Here is a 15,735-nt window from a genome sequence, read left to right as displayed (position 1 = left end):
TCCTTCCATATAAACGGTCCGTATGCAAATATTCAGACCCGATTTAAGATGACGTCAGACCAGTTCTCATTGGAGGCCGCTAGTACAGCAATTTTTGTTGGCTGATTATTCAAATTCTATTGGCTGAAATTCGCGGGCTTTAAAACCATTGATCAAGTTTTACACAAAGGATTTTTTTTCATTCTCCCGCATTTTTCTAGTAATCGCACAGAGAGCAAAAAATCATTGAGCAAATCGGTTACATTCTAAAACAAGTCAATTTAATCTCAATTTTAACACACATCACTTGCTCTTAACGTTGTCTGAAGAAATAAAAGGGTTAACACGTTTGCAATCTGGCATTCGTCCCGCGGAAACAATACCCATATGCCTATACATAAATTGAGACATTGCCTAAACGTTGAAGATACCTTGTAGAATACAGCTTTAAGCCAAATTCTCGGCGTCGGTGAAAACACGCTGGCAATTATGTGTGTGAGTGTGTTTATATATATATATATATATATATATATATATATATGTCTTTTTATTTCATTGTAAATAGCGTTTTGTTTCTGTAATGTTGTACAGAGCCATTAAATGTCTTGTCTTTTCGCATCAGGTCCTGTTAGCTTTTGGGGTTGTTTAAATAACTTTATTGATTTTAGCTTTTAGTCTATATTTGGCATATTTAATTATGATATTTCGACGATGTGAATGAAAATTCCCTAAGATGTGTCAGATTTGGTATTGGACATAAACAGCAGCACTTGCTCATTCTGTACACTTTATCGCTTGCCTCCAGTGGTGAAAATATATATAAAACATTGCAGCGCTGGTTCCCCTTAATAAAGGTTGTTTGGTTTATCTACAACAAACTTAAAGTAATAATGTCTAATATTTCCATTTAAATAAATGTCTGTTAAGTCACTATCTATCGCTGAATGAGGTAACACAATGGTGATTGAGCCTATGGCCCACTGATGAAAGCCCTTGCATTTGCAGTATTACTAAGTATTATGAACTGGGTGTTTGTGGCGACATTCCCGTGAAAAATCACAAGCAGCGCACAGTTAGTGACGCGTTTTCCATCTCCCAGCAGTGGTTGGTCCGCCAGAGAGGGTAGGCGGAGATATCGCAACAGGCTCCCTCTTCAACTCACTTGTGTGTGATCGGAATACTGTTTATTTCCGGTCTCTGCTAGCGTTGTGACTGCGAGTAGACGGTTACTATGGCCGAACAAACAAAGAAAAGATCGATGCCTACAGACGATGAAACTTCAAAAACAAGTGCAAATCCAAAGAAAAAGAAACAAATTCGACGTTCAGATGAAGGCAAACGGTCAAAAAAGCTAAGCGACCGTCAGCGAGGAAAAACCAGAGTTACCATCGGCGTTGCCTTGCCAAGGTGGAGGGCATTGAAAGAAGAAAAGGGACTGAGGGGCGATACAGATATGGCTCTCTTACTCTTGGACTGGTAGTTACCGCTAACGCTTATACATATGAAATCTACTCTACCTAAATTGTGTACCATTGTTTTGGGGTAGTCCCCAGGTGGAATTGCAGATTGCCTGTTTGTTCGTCATTAGGTTTGAAAACAACGAACGGGACCGTTTCCGGGCTAATTTATTTTCTCTGTTAGCGAGCTAGCTATGATCAAATTACCTCAGGGTCTAACTTTAGCTTCTATATTTTCTATCAGACTAGTTTGCTATCTGGTTGTCTAATTTACCACGGACGAACATGACTCAAGCAGAGATACTGAACTTGACTCAAGCAGCCTGCATTTTGTGTGGCGTAGATAGCTAACGCTAACGTTACATTATGCAAGGTTCTTGAGTAAAGCCATACAATAAGGTTGCTGGTAAATACAATTTGCTGTAACTGGGTGTGACGAGGTAGAAATCAGAAATGCTTTGTGTGTCAGACAGATTTGAGCTTTCACCATAGAACAAAAGTTCTAGGGCTGCGTTCACATCATTTAGCATTTGCATGTAGCCGTGATTTACAATCAGTTTAATGTAGGCTATAGAGTTAGACCTCAAGGCACACTGTAACTGTGACAAAATAGTTTGTTTATTGATGGATAAGCAATAACAACTTTTGGATCCTTTTGTTTCAGTTATGAACGTTATGCTCGGGGTCCATCTGTGTCGACCCCAGGCAAGCGTGGTGATCAGCGTGCCCCTGCCCCATCAATGTCCAGCACTGGAGCTGAATCTGAGCGGTAAGCCTCCATGTTGTATAACTGCTGTTAGTAAATCTTTACACTATTAAACTCCAGAGTCTCCCTGTAAAATACACGCACTGTTACTTTGTGAGACTATGCACTCTTATCTCCAAAAGTAATATGGCAACCTATCTCCTTCGTTCTCAGGGATGATGCCTTGTCAGACATTGGTTGTGTTGAGGATAGCGAAGAGGTGGATGTCTTGCAAGAAAGGTACACAAAAGATGTATGCTGCTTTCGCACAGTTTTTCACAATGCACTCAACAGTTCTTAATTGAGTAGTACATTATGTAAGGTTTAGTACTACTACTACCTCTACCCCTGCCTCTACTTCTACTTGAACCTCCCCTACCCCATCCCAGTCCCTTGGCTCCATAGATATAATAAAAACAACAAATTTGACTGACTGACTAGCTAGATTGTTCAAAGCTACAAACGGCACAACTAACCTGTTCAAGAGAAACCCAACGTGCAACCCTCCCCACTGTCCCGTGGAGATGCAATCAGCGATCCCTGCAGGTCATATTTGGCCGATCCAAACAGACAGACGATCGCACAGCCCTACCTTTGGGCTCATTCCTATTGCATAATTTACATCCCAGCATCCTTTGCTCACATCCTTTCCTTGCTCATTTGCTTCACCTAACGGAGGATGCAGAGGAAGGAGACATGGAAAGGACACCAAGCGTCAGTTTGAAGCAACGTGAATCACAGGCATTGCAGACGGGGAGAGGTGGAGCCACAGGTCGATCCTTTATACAGCACGCATTCCAAAAACCGTATACTCATGTTTCCTACCTCAAGCATCCTCCAGGTGCCTCCTGCCTCCTTACTCCTTCAAGGAGCATTTAACAGGTTCAAATGTTCTTAAAGATGGTGGTCCTCGATTGATTTCAGTGTCAGACGAGGACTGAGGAGACAAGGACACATAAGATAAGCGATTGGAACGAACCCCAGGTATCACCCAGGGTCAAAGAATGGGTTCAGCCCACCTCATAATGCTACAGCGCCCCCATGTGGTTTGTTGGGTATCTGCAGGACTGCAGACTGTAAAGAATGTGTCAGCTGCTGCAGTAGGACCTGCTTCAAGGCTAAATCCCTTCCCCTGTGTCCCTCCAGGAGCTGCACGTCTCCTGTACTTTTGAGCCGCAGTATGATGCAGGAAGAAGTCTGTCTGAGACAGGACACTGAGACAACACTACCAGAGCTCACTGAGCAGCACAGGATCAGACCGGAAGAAGAGGAACTCAGTGGACTGGAGTCTGTCCACATGGCAGAGTCAGAGACAGTGTGTGCTGCACCAGGACTCAACACACCAGAGCCAGAATGTGTTACAGCACACTGTGGGGTCAGTGATGTACACCATACACACACATCACTGATTAAAACAGAAACTGATCTGGGCTCCACCCACACTGGGAATTTTATCAAGACTGAGATCCTTGAAAATACAGAGCTGGGATCTGTAACCCATATGCATCCTGACCAAATCAAAACGGAGACTAATGATGGAGGTTACCTGAAGGCAGAACATATCAGCGACTTGAAGGATTTTAAATGTGTTCATATTAAATTTGAAAAGATTGAATCCAGTGAAATTTTAGTGAGTGATCTCGTGAATACTGTGATGAATGGAGTAGGCCACAAAGACTGAATCAGGGCAATGTGCAGGACAGCCAAGCCCAAACTGTAAAAAAGAGGAACCTTATGGTCTACTGTGACATGAACAGTGAAAATAATCTGACCAGAATTGTCCAGAAAAGTGTAAACAGTAGCAACAAACATATGAACTGTGATAATTGAACCCATGGTAATTCAATCAAATAAAAAAACCAAGCCATTTGAAAATCTTTCATACAAATGAAAAACTACCAAATCTAATTTGAATCACCATCTGAGAATTCATACAGGTGAAATGCCTTACAAATGTATTCACTGTGCAACATGCTTTTCCCAAATATGTAAGTAGCCGTTTGAGAATTAATTCAGAAGAAAAGCCCTATACATGTTCTCCGTGAGGCAAGTGCTTTTCCCAAAAAGATGCATTAAGTTTTCTAAAGATACTTTGCACCAATGGAAAAAACATACACCTGCAATGTGGGATGCTTTTAATTTAACTTGCCACCATACAGCCGAATAGCCCTACAAATGTTTTCAGTATGGGACCTGTTTTTCCCAGCGAACTCTGTTTAATTGCCTCAATGCAAGTAATACAAGTACTCAGTGTGGGAATTCTTTCAAATGTACTCGGTGGTTAAATTTCATTTTCTAGGCCTACAAGTGAAGAGACTGACAAATGTACTCATTGTGGGAAGTGTTTCCCATAATAGGCCACAGAAGTGGGTCATGTCTGTGACAGAAGTTGGTGCCAGGAAATCACACTCAGGTAGCCATTTTTCCTATGAATGTTTTAGTATTAGCAATTTTATGAAAGTATGTCAAACCAGCTTTTAACCACATTGTTACAATAGTGTAAAAAGTACCAAACAATGAGAACCTCTGAATTGGCGTAATGTTTGACACAAGGCGCAGTGCACTTCTCGACATGCCCTGAATTATATTTGTTTTCACCCCTTTTAATGCTCTTGCTGTCATCCTTAAAATAAAGTTGCTTAATGTGACTGCCATAAGCTAGCTAAATTAGGACTCGGACAGGCTGAAACGCAAGAAGGGTACGTCATGAACTTAATGCTGTATGGAATTGTAGTCCGCTTGCATAATATGGCCAGTAAAGACATTAATCAAACAAAACTGCCAAATGACTGACATGACTATTAGAAACCACTTGAATGAATGAATGAATTCTTGCATTTATATAGCACGTTTTCAAATGCTCAAACGCTCTTAGTGAAAGTACAAACCAAAAAACATACTTTGTTCAGTTGTGTAAGCAGTTGAGTGTCAGACAGAGACTAAAAAAACATGGACAAAGCTACTGTGACGTCACCCATTGACTCCGTGGGTCTCTAAAACACGTTTTGAAGTCAATGGCGGGCGCGGCCATGTTGTCGATTTGGAGCCAAAACCATAGAGTTAAGCGGTCTTGTGATTTTACAATGTGATTGACAGTCCGGTGCGGAAAAGCCCATCAACCTGAACGAACGATTGCAGAACGAACTTGAGGCTAGCTGACTGTCTGCCGTTATGTTTTAAAATATATTATCAAATGTTTACGGAGTTTAATTTCCATCCCTGACTGTACTGTGTCATGTAATCACGTTATATGTATGACATTAATAATACAATTATGTTCAGTTATCTTCAATTTATGTTTGTCAGCAAAACGAATATGCTTAGCTAGCATATCAGCTTGCCAGTGAGCTAGGTAGGCTATCCGTGGTTAGCTCAGGCATTAGCAATATGAACCACAGGGGAAGAACATTGACTACACTGATGGTCAATCAATCTGAGATGTGTAGGCTGCTGGTGATTTGACTAGGCTAATTTTCGTATAACTGTCTGGTAGACCTGCTGTTAACCGAGCAAGTTATCGTCATAGGTTTTCGCCACAGTCAGTTAATGAGCCAGTAACTGATACTAGCTACTCCATCGCCGTTTGTGATGCTAGCTGACCGATCGTTCGCAAGTCACTTTCTACCGAATAAAAATTAACACTGTCAGGTGATTAACAAATCTACCAAGTATTTTAATAACTGATCTGCAGGCGTGTAAATATGACAGCGCACTTTGTACAGCAAGTTTTCCACCTGGTGCATGAAGACAAAAATAATGTACATTGAATTTCGAATTATTATTAGGCTATTATTATTTTTTTCATCATCAGATGATTTTGATATTTTAAATCATCAAAGCCAATAGAGAAAAGCCAATATACGCAATGAGCCCCCAGGACCGATTCTGAGAACCACTGTCTTAGATGCTCTTGTCGGTCTCTTAAATGTTAAAAACATGTTCCTTTCTAAATTCCAGTCTTGCAAAGATTGTTAATTTCGTTAAAATCTGTATGTGTGATTTCATCGTGTGTCGTATGTTATTCAGCAAATAAACCTTAAGACTCTTAATTCGCTTCGTGAAACTGAAAAATTTGCAGTGTTTATCCCAAAATCGGGATAATAGTAGGTTTGTCACATGCGTGAAGCATGGCCCAGGTAGACATTTATGGAATGTAGGCTACACGACTGACAAGCCGTCAAACACGTTTGACAGATTGAATATTTGCCGGTTAGGGTTAGCTAGTCAAATGGCTTGGTAGCCGAAGTTGCAAACTGTTTTAGCATAGGCTACTGGACTACCAAATATAGCAAGCTGATTAAGCTTTCTGCCAACTAATTATTTGGTTAAGTAGGCTAAAGGAAATAGTAAAAATGACTCGGCTACCGAAAAACTTCGGAGGAGGATTATTTTATGGTCGTCTAGTGCAGCTGTAAATAGCACACGCCATAATGAAATCACTACGAAATGGGATGCCTGCATTTTCTGACTTCGCACAGGTGGACCGTGGTCGGAGCCACAATGTCAAGGCCAAGAGGCGCCACCGCCCATTCCAGTGACCATAGACTCTAGCCCCTACTGTAGCTAGTCCTCTGCAGTAATCAGGAAGTGACGCAAACTGTACCTCATTGGTCCACAACAAATATTATAACAGTGCCCAAATGACACAATAAATCATGAAATCGACCCACGGACAGTCATAAGACGAATAAAATACACATATTGTGACTATTTGTGCTCATGAGAAAAAATGATTGACGTTGTATTTTGACTGCATTTGTACCGTAGACTTACATGGAAACCGGATATGAAAACACCTATACTGGAGCCAACCGTAGTGGTGCTAGTGAGCAACCAGGAACAACAAGACCAAGAAATGAGCTTCAAAAAGGAAGTCTGGTTTTGGCCGCTTGGTGTCAGGGCTGGGGAAGACTAAAGTCTTGCAAGACATAGGCTAGCTGAGTTTGTAAACTCAAGTTCCATGTGAGTATGCAACTGGGAAAACGAAAACGGTTTGACATGAAACTGGAGCCATGGAGTTCTAAGCTAATCTGTAACTACAGCATCCACAATTATTAATCCCCACCCCAAAGGCTTTATCACCTTAATCACACAATTGCAGTGAATGAATTTTGTGTGATTTTCTGTGCAAAATTATTTTATTTTCAATAACGCTTGATAGGAGTTTCGTCAAGGTTTCTGGGATGAGGCAAAAGGTTCTCAGAAAAAAAGGGAAGGGGGGAACAGAAGAAGAGAAGAAGAGATATGGTTCTGTTACTCTTCCCCTATTTCAGTGTTTTAAACAAGCTGAACTGTTTGCTCTAGCTATGCGTGCACATTTTCAGACAAATGAATAAATACAAGAACAGAAAATAAGGCTAAAAGGAAATGCGAGAACAAATTTTAATCAGTCTTTAAGCTTTATTTAAAAATATCTTATTGACACGCAGCTGTTAAAACTACTGGTATTGCTTAAGAAGGCTAGGAAATATGTTGTGAGCATTTTAGCAAAATGTAATATTTCATATCAAAAGAAGTGTAATTCTCCAAGATATTACATTACATTACAGGCATTTAGCAGACGCTCTTATCCAGAGCGACTTACACAACTTTTTTACATAGCACTTTACATTGTATCCATTTATACAGCTGGATAGATACTGAAGCAATGCAGGTTAAGTACCTTGCTCAAGGGTACAACGGCAGTGTCCTTACCCGGGAATCGAACCTTCGACCTTTCGGTTACAAGCGCAGTTCCTTACCCACTGTGCCACACTCCGTCCTGATATAGCATCTAAATATCAAAAAATATATATCAAAATTTTGTAAAATTTTTTTAACATTGGCTACAGATTTTTGAATGTACACAGAAAAAAGTTATGTTCTATTTAAACAGAGTAGTCATGAAAGCAGTATGAAATGAGTAATACTGAAATAGTTTTGAATAGTTTCTGTCTGGCTGATAACCCTTCCATGCGTCAATCACAGAGAGCCAACATGGACAGCTCTGACCTGCACATGATGAACACAGCAGCCAAAACTGAAAGGGTTTGATGTAAATACAAACAAATCTAAAGCAAAAGCTTACACAGGCTAAAGCACAGTTTTCATTTTTACATTCCAAAAATTTTGATCCATTAATTTCATATTTAAGGGGCTTGTACTGACTTGATGTAGTTTGAGCTGTAATCACATTATCATTTTGGTCAGCAGAAGTAATTTACTCACTGTGTCAATTAATGCAAGCTATTATACCCAGTGTATACAAGCGTAGTGTATACCAGCATTTCCAAGGAGTCTACAGTAAATAATTTCAGGTAAATTATTAATTCATGAATAGCTGATCTAGTGCGATATGGTTTTATCACATTGAAACATTTTGCTTGAGATGTGTAGGATAAAGGCATCCATGTAAGTTATTCTATCCAAATTTGTGGGTGGACACTTCCAAAGTTAGAACTGTCAATCTCACAGTGCTCCTCCTCTTTCAGGAGGCTACTCCCCCACGTCATCATAGTCCATCCCACTGGGAGCTGGAGGGGTTTCAGCCAGAACGCTCTCCCCTATAGGGACGGATCAGGAGACAGACAGACGCAGCCAGGGAAAGGCTCATTTTCAGAAAATACCTGCTGTGATCTTGTAATTCTATACTGAAAGAAAAAGTCTCATTCAAAATATTTTCATAGGCTCATGTCTACACTAAAATGTCTACTCTCAGAAACCAGTTTGCAGGTGGAATGGAATGTGCATATTCTCATAATTGCCTATGAAGCAATCTGGGAAAATGTCTTCCAAGAACCGGTATATGAAGTATAATGGGATGGATTAATGAATTTGTATTAAACCATAAAAACTGCATAAAAGTGATTCACTTAGTACAGACTCACCCACTTAAATCCAGTCCACAGTCACGGCATCATCATAATTCTCCTCTGTGTCTGTCACATGATCCCCTGTAACCAACCACACAGACAGGAAGTAGCCCATGGCAGTAATTTTCACAAATTATACAGACAGGAAGTACAAATGGCATAGACAGGAAGTAAAGATTTTCAACACAGGGTAGTGTATTAATCTATAAAATTTTATACATAGACTAATAAACATCACAATCTAAAATATAAATATTACACTAATAATGAATACATCACATGATTGCAGCCAGAGACACAGAAAAGCACCTGAGCAGAACACAGTGAATTCAGTGACAGACATTGTGTTTCACTCCAACATTCTGTCTGTAAAGAGAAACTCAACCTGGAAAAGCGTCTGGGCCCGGCTGCATAGTGATGACATCATCATAGTGCTCTGGTGCATCTCCCTCCACCAGCTCCCCTTAAACAGACAGAGCAGCAGTGCTGGTGAAACTGGGCCCACTGGTTATAGTGCTCATAATGGCTACATTGGTGTTGGTGGTTATATTGGTTACAGTAATTATTGGGGCAACAACTTTAAAGGTAATTTCCATGTGTAAGTCTGGACAACAAAACAAGTCAACTGCAAGAACTGTTCTATGTAATGAAATAATTCCAGTAATGCGCACGTTTTATTCTTCTAAAAAGGACAAGGGAGATTTCTACTCCAAATCTCTACAAGCTCTTTAACACAAACAACTAAGTACAACATATAATAATGAGTGCAAATAAATGTATTAATGCGGAGAAAATATGGAGTCATCCCACCAACCAATCAAAATACTCACCTGCCACACTGTCTGGATGCTTATCTGCTGGGATGACATCATCATAGTTCTCCGGTGGGTCCTCCATCACCAGGTCCCCTGAAAGCAAGGAGACTTCTGGGGACTTGTGGCTGAATCTCAGGACTGTCACACAGCAGGACAGTGGGGCCCTTCAGAGCAGCACTGAATAACACTTCAGCTAGCTGTGTTTGCACACTGCAGTCACGGCTGCCTGACAGTGTGGGGACTGTCTAACTGACCCCATGAGACATTTCGCAGATCCGAGTAACTTAAACAGCTTTTTCATTACATAGTATCCATTTATACAGCTGGATGTATTGTGAAGCAATTCAGATTAAGGACCTTGCAGTGTCCTTTCAGGGTAATCCGCCTGCAACCTTGAGCCCAGTTCCCTCACCATTATACTACACAGCTGTCCTGTTCACAGCCAATGATCCTGTTACATACTCCACCGAAACTCTGAGGAGCACTCAGGAGTTCCACCCCTCCCAAAATCACCCTGGAGCCAGAGCACCACCACCTACACCCACTGAGAGCTCCACAGAGCTCCGCCCCCTTACCTGAGAGGGAGTGTCCCTCACCGTCCTCCACGTCTTCATACCCAGAGGGCGGATCCTCTGATAGGCCACTCCCTGTGGACAGGAGAGAGGGTGTGTCCCGACCCCGCCCACACCACACATGCTCTGAGGAGGTCTTCCACAGTGTGTTTAAGACTTTACTGTGCAGCACAAGGAGGACAGATCATATTCACTCACCCCACCGGGGGGCGCTGTAGGTTCCCCCTCCAGCCAGTTTGTACTCAATCTCCTCGTAGACGGCTTCGTGCAGAGGGGCGTTGTCCCATTGAGACAGGGCTGTGTGAGCAGAGACAGAGAATCACAGAATCAGAGTCTCCTCTCAGAGAGCACATCTCTCTCTGCATGAGCAGCAGAGGTACAGCACACAGCTACTGTCATACACCAGCCACCTGTCAGAGACCAGGCCCCTGTACAACTGCTGATCTGAGATCAGTCCAACCTTTTATCACATAACCGATAACTTATCCATGCAGACTGCAGAAATGTTATCGACCACATGGGGCGCTGGTGCACAAAAAGACACAATCAGCATGCCAACCAAATCCCTCCCTCGGGAACACTGCAGCCAATCACGCGTCACCCGGCAGTCTCCTTGCTTTCAGGGCAGCTGGTGATGGAGGACTCGGCCCCACACTGCGGGGCCCACCCACACGCACTGGCGCAGGGTCTTAACTGGGCGAGCCTCCCATCAGCCCCCATTCAGAGCTGCGTGGTTAACCCACTGAGCTGATCACTGGAGAGGCTTCTTCAGTCACACTCGGCGTGTGATGGCGGTTCACCCAGCGCCCGTCCGCCCCCTACCTCTCTTCAGCGCTCTGTTCTGGAACAGCAGAACACCCAGCACTGCCAGCAGCAGGAACAACAGCGCCCCCATCACCAGGAAGGCCACTGCTGGGATACACGGGCTGGCCGGAGCCTCCTTTAATCGGGGCACTGGCCGTTTGGACACAACTGCAAAACGGCGAAGGCAAGGGGTTGGGCATCAGCAGAGAACATGGCACACTGCCTCTACTCTACTTACACTGACCACTCAGCTGTGTTTCCACCTACAGTACTGTACTTATACAGCCAGGCATCCAGTGGCCTATTAAAGCAGAGCAACTGTCTGCATTAAGCAAACTGAGTCATTCCACAAGATACCCACTACAACATAAAAAGGTGCCTGAGAGCAAGTGCATGGTTAACTTTCCAGCGAGTAAACTTCAGTTAAGTGTGTGCTATCTGTACTAGAACGTGGGTGTTCAAGACTATTGGCTGTTTAAATTAAACTGCTAGCTTGGTACCAGCATTCAGCAAGCTTAGAGAGCCACACCATGTTTAATGTTAGATAGAATTCTATAGGATTACATTCCGTCTTAATGCATTAATGCAGAGGTACTGTTGCCAACAGGCAAAAAACTGCAAGAAGCAGTTATGCATTAACACTCAAATACTGAGTGTTACTTAGCAACCTACTCAGGCAAACAGCCACCACCATTTATATGGTGGAAATGCAATACAAAGCATTAATGGAAAAGCTAGTCCCAAAAGCCGAAATTAGTTGTGAGATCATAGGTCCTCTTTTTACTGTATAAATGACTCCTGGGGCAACTTTACCTGTCTGTGCTTTTGGTTTTGTAGTCATTGCAGGAGTACCTAAAACAATAAAATAATAAATAAATTAAAATGCATTGTTTTCTTTATTGGGCATGAGAAAGGGTTTGTGTGATTTACAGGGCTCTGAGCTCAGCCTCAGGTTTTATCTCCCAAACTCTCTCCTACACCATCCAGAAAAGTCCGTACCTGCAGCGGAGCTGGACTCATATAAAGGGCCTGTAAAATAAAAATAAAGAGTTTTGTTATTTATTCATTCAGTTGTTCCACTTCCTGTTCCTGCCTGCTGTTATTGGCTGTGACCCTGATGATGTCACATCCTCTCTGCTCGTTGCCTAAATCTTTATGGATGCACTTCTGTAAGCTGCCCTGGATAAGAGCTTCTGATAAATGTAAATGTAGTTCCAAAGCATCATGTTTTCTACTTGCATTATTAGTGAGCGCATGAATAAAGTAATCATCGAGCTGTAATGCAGGGTGGATCTTTAAGCTGCTCCTGGGGTTTAGGGTGTGTGTTTCTGTCAGGGCTCCAGTGATTAATCTTCTCAGAAGCTGGCAGTCAGCCTGAGGTGATCTGGAGTCGCAGGCTCACCTGTGCAGGTGACCCCAGCCTGGTTCTGGTGTGGGCAGCGGCTGTGCTGGTGCACAGAGTGTGGGCAGTCCCACAGGTGCATCTCAGTGCCCCTGCAGTTCACCTCAGTCAGCCAGAGGGTGCCGTTCCCCGTCCCAAAAGTAGCATTACCATGAGCCTTTGCTGCTGACCCACAGCCCAGCTGTCTGCACACCACCTGGACGTCCATCGTGTCCCAGGAGTCTCCACACACCGTCCGCCAGGAGCCCCCGTGGAACACCTCCAGCCTCCCAGAACACCTGCCTTCACCCCCCACCAGCCGGAGGGGCCAGTGACCTAGAGCAGGAGACACAGATGACCTCATTACCTTTAGCATCTCCTACAGACACATCTCCACTAGCACTATGTCTGACCTCATTACGTTTAGCATCTCCTACAGACACATCTCCACTAACACTATGACTGACCTCATTACGTTTATATGGTAAATGGACTGCATTTATATAGCGCTTTATCCAAAGCGCTTTACAATTGATGCCTCTCATTCGCCAGAGCAGTTAGGGTTAGGGGTTAGGTGTGTCCTGCTCAAGGACACTTCGACACGCCCAGGGCGGGGTTTGAACCGGCAACCCTCCGACTGCCAGACTATCGGTCTTACCTCCTGAGCTATGTCGCCCCTGCATCTCCGTTTAGCATCTCCTACAGACACATCTCCACTAACACTATGACTGACCTCATTACATTTAGCATCTCCTACAGACACATCTCCACTAACACTACGACTGACCTCATTACGTTTAGCATCTCCTACAGACACATCTCCACTAACACTATAGCCGCGTTTCCACCAAAATTACCCGGAACTTTCAGTCCCAGGAACTACTTTACCAGGAACTAAAAGGTTCCTTCAGCCAATGGTTGTCTGCGTTTCCACCGGGGCCTAAAGTACCGCGAAGATTAGGCAAATTAGCCCACTGACGTTGTCGTCGGTCCATCTGTCATATGATTTTTTCTGTAACCCCATACTACCACCGAAGTAGCCTACATTATTTTCTAATAACCGGGACAGCCCGGAGGGGTTTATTCCACTTATATACAACGGGTTACCAACAATGACTATATATGGTTACTTTTGTATTTATTGATTTTCATATATCCTTTCAAACACATTCATTAACACCAGAAAACATGCACACGTTGTAAACAATTTGCTGTTTTATTACTTTCTCGTTGTCAATTCCATATAGGCTAATCGCAAATGACAAGAATAGAACGAAAACTCGGACTTGCGTGAAAATGTAAATTAGTAGTGGTACAGCCACCGTTTGCTTTCCTTCGAAGTTACTGCTAGCCGAGCAGCGAAGTGTGCCCTCCAGATGCGAACCATGCACCATAAATGAGTCCATAGTCTTCCTGGTCTTTTCGTGGAATTGAAAAATGGCAGTAAAATTGAGTAAAATTACGGCAGTCTGAAAAAGCTAAAGCGAAGATTACTAGAATTAACCTGTTATTTTAAACGGATAAAAAGTGCGAAAGGTGATTTCCAGTTTGCTTGTACTGTATCACCAATGTTAATTAGGCAGAACTACCGCATACCTCACATAACTGTATCAAACGTTTTGAGTCAATTACAACGGGCTAACAAAGAAAATCCGGAAGAAAATATTCAGCAACCGAATTAATCCGTTTGAATGTTTTGGTAGCCTACGTAATATGCTGTCCCAGCACGAATGCTTAGCATTTTATAAAACGAATACTAAAGCAAGAAAAGAACAGAAGAGCACACGTTATAATTCCAAGACGTTGACAGGTTATAACCAAAAGTAGGCTACTGCGCCGCATAACATACAAGTTTGATTTGAAGTTATTATGAAAATTAATTGGTTTGCCGCTGCATATTTTCAAACATGGCGGGTAATGGCGGAAAATAAATACAACACAAATGCTACGAGTACTCGACCAATCAGAAATGTTCAGCGCTGCAAGCTCCACCCAAAAGGTTCCTGTACTTTCGGAAAGTACTACCCCTCGAGCAGGAACGTTTTGGGGGTAAAACAAAGCCCCAGAACTAAATTTAGACCTAGTTCCTGCGGTGGAAACGCACTGAGTTCCTCAAAAGGTTCCTAGTTCCGGGGTATAGTTCCTGCGGTGGAAACGCGGCTTATGACTGACCTCATTATGTTTAGCATCTACAGACACATCTCCACTAACACTATGACTGATCTCATTACGTTTAGCATCTCCTACAGACACATCTCCATTAACATTATGACTGACCTTGGGTAATGCTTTCTGATTTGCCAAAGCAGAGTGGATTTGTGGCTGTGGATACAGCCAGCTCATAATTTACATTACATTCAGTCGGTGCTCTTATCCAGAGTGGCTTACCATAAGATTAAACCAAAAAAACCTACTTGTGCAAGCTCTCTGATTTGCTGCTGAGGAACATGACAGTTTGGTTCGTGGAATTTGGTCATCCGCTTCCCCTTTGATGTGAAGAGAAATGAATAAATAAATGAACTACAAATAAAATTTTTTTTAAAAAGACAGAGACAGGTTCATTCCATATCACAAACAAAGCGCAATACTTAGAGGTTCAAAAACATCTAATTCACGGGGTTACACAAAAACTTTTTAAAAATTAATGATAGTCCATTTTTTTACCAATTTAATGTTACAAAAACGAATAAGTCAAATTTACATATTCACCAGTTTAGGGTAAATTAGCTTCATTAATGAAATCATGTCTTCTTCCCCATCTACGTAAATGAGTCAGTTCTACTTGAAGGTTTAATTCTACTGAGTACTGAAATCTGCAGTAGAGAGAGTTTTATGCTACTGTTCCCAATAGGAGTGATACTGTGTTTGTAATAATGAGGTTTGTTATACTGGTCCTAACAGGAGTATAAAGTCTGTAGTAGAGTGAGGTTTACCTGTGCAGGTAAGCGAAGCCACGCTGGTTTTCCCGCAGGTATTCTCACCCCAAGGCTTTGATGGGCACTGCCACAGAGTGGAGTCATGTGGGCGACATCTGAATTGATCTAGCCAGTTTGGAGCTGATTCCAGTCTTGACTGTGTGTTAGACACAAATCCGCTCTTCCCACAGTTCAGCTCCTGACATATGAGAGTAG

General features: G+C 42.5%; 1 long non-coding RNA gene across 4 annotated transcripts; it reads left to right on the top strand.

Moving 5' to 3' along the window:
- The first annotated feature begins 633 nt into the window (after nt 1–633).
- On the top strand, nt 634–6,963 carry LOC135249458 (uncharacterized). Of its 4 annotated transcripts, XR_010328674.1 has the most exons (5): nt 634–1,455; nt 2,101–2,205; nt 2,356–2,421; nt 3,328–4,594; nt 6,949–6,963. It is a non-coding gene; the product is annotated as an uncharacterized LOC135249458 (long non-coding RNA). The 4 variants fall into 4 exon arrangements; XR_010328676.1 differs by lacking the exon at nt 6,949–6,963 and having other exon boundaries at nt 636–1,455; nt 2,356–2,434; nt 3,328–6,883; XR_010328673.1 differs by lacking the exon at nt 6,949–6,963 and having other exon boundaries at nt 650–1,455; nt 3,328–6,113.
- Nucleotides 6,964–15,735: the final 8,772 nt, after the last annotated feature.

This window comes from Anguilla rostrata, chromosome 2 (assembly GCF_018555375.3).
Source record: "Anguilla rostrata isolate EN2019 chromosome 2, ASM1855537v3, whole genome shotgun sequence".
NCBI lineage: Eukaryota > Metazoa > Chordata > Actinopteri > Anguilliformes > Anguillidae > Anguilla > Anguilla rostrata.
This window is presented reverse-complemented; position numbering and strand designations above follow the sequence as displayed.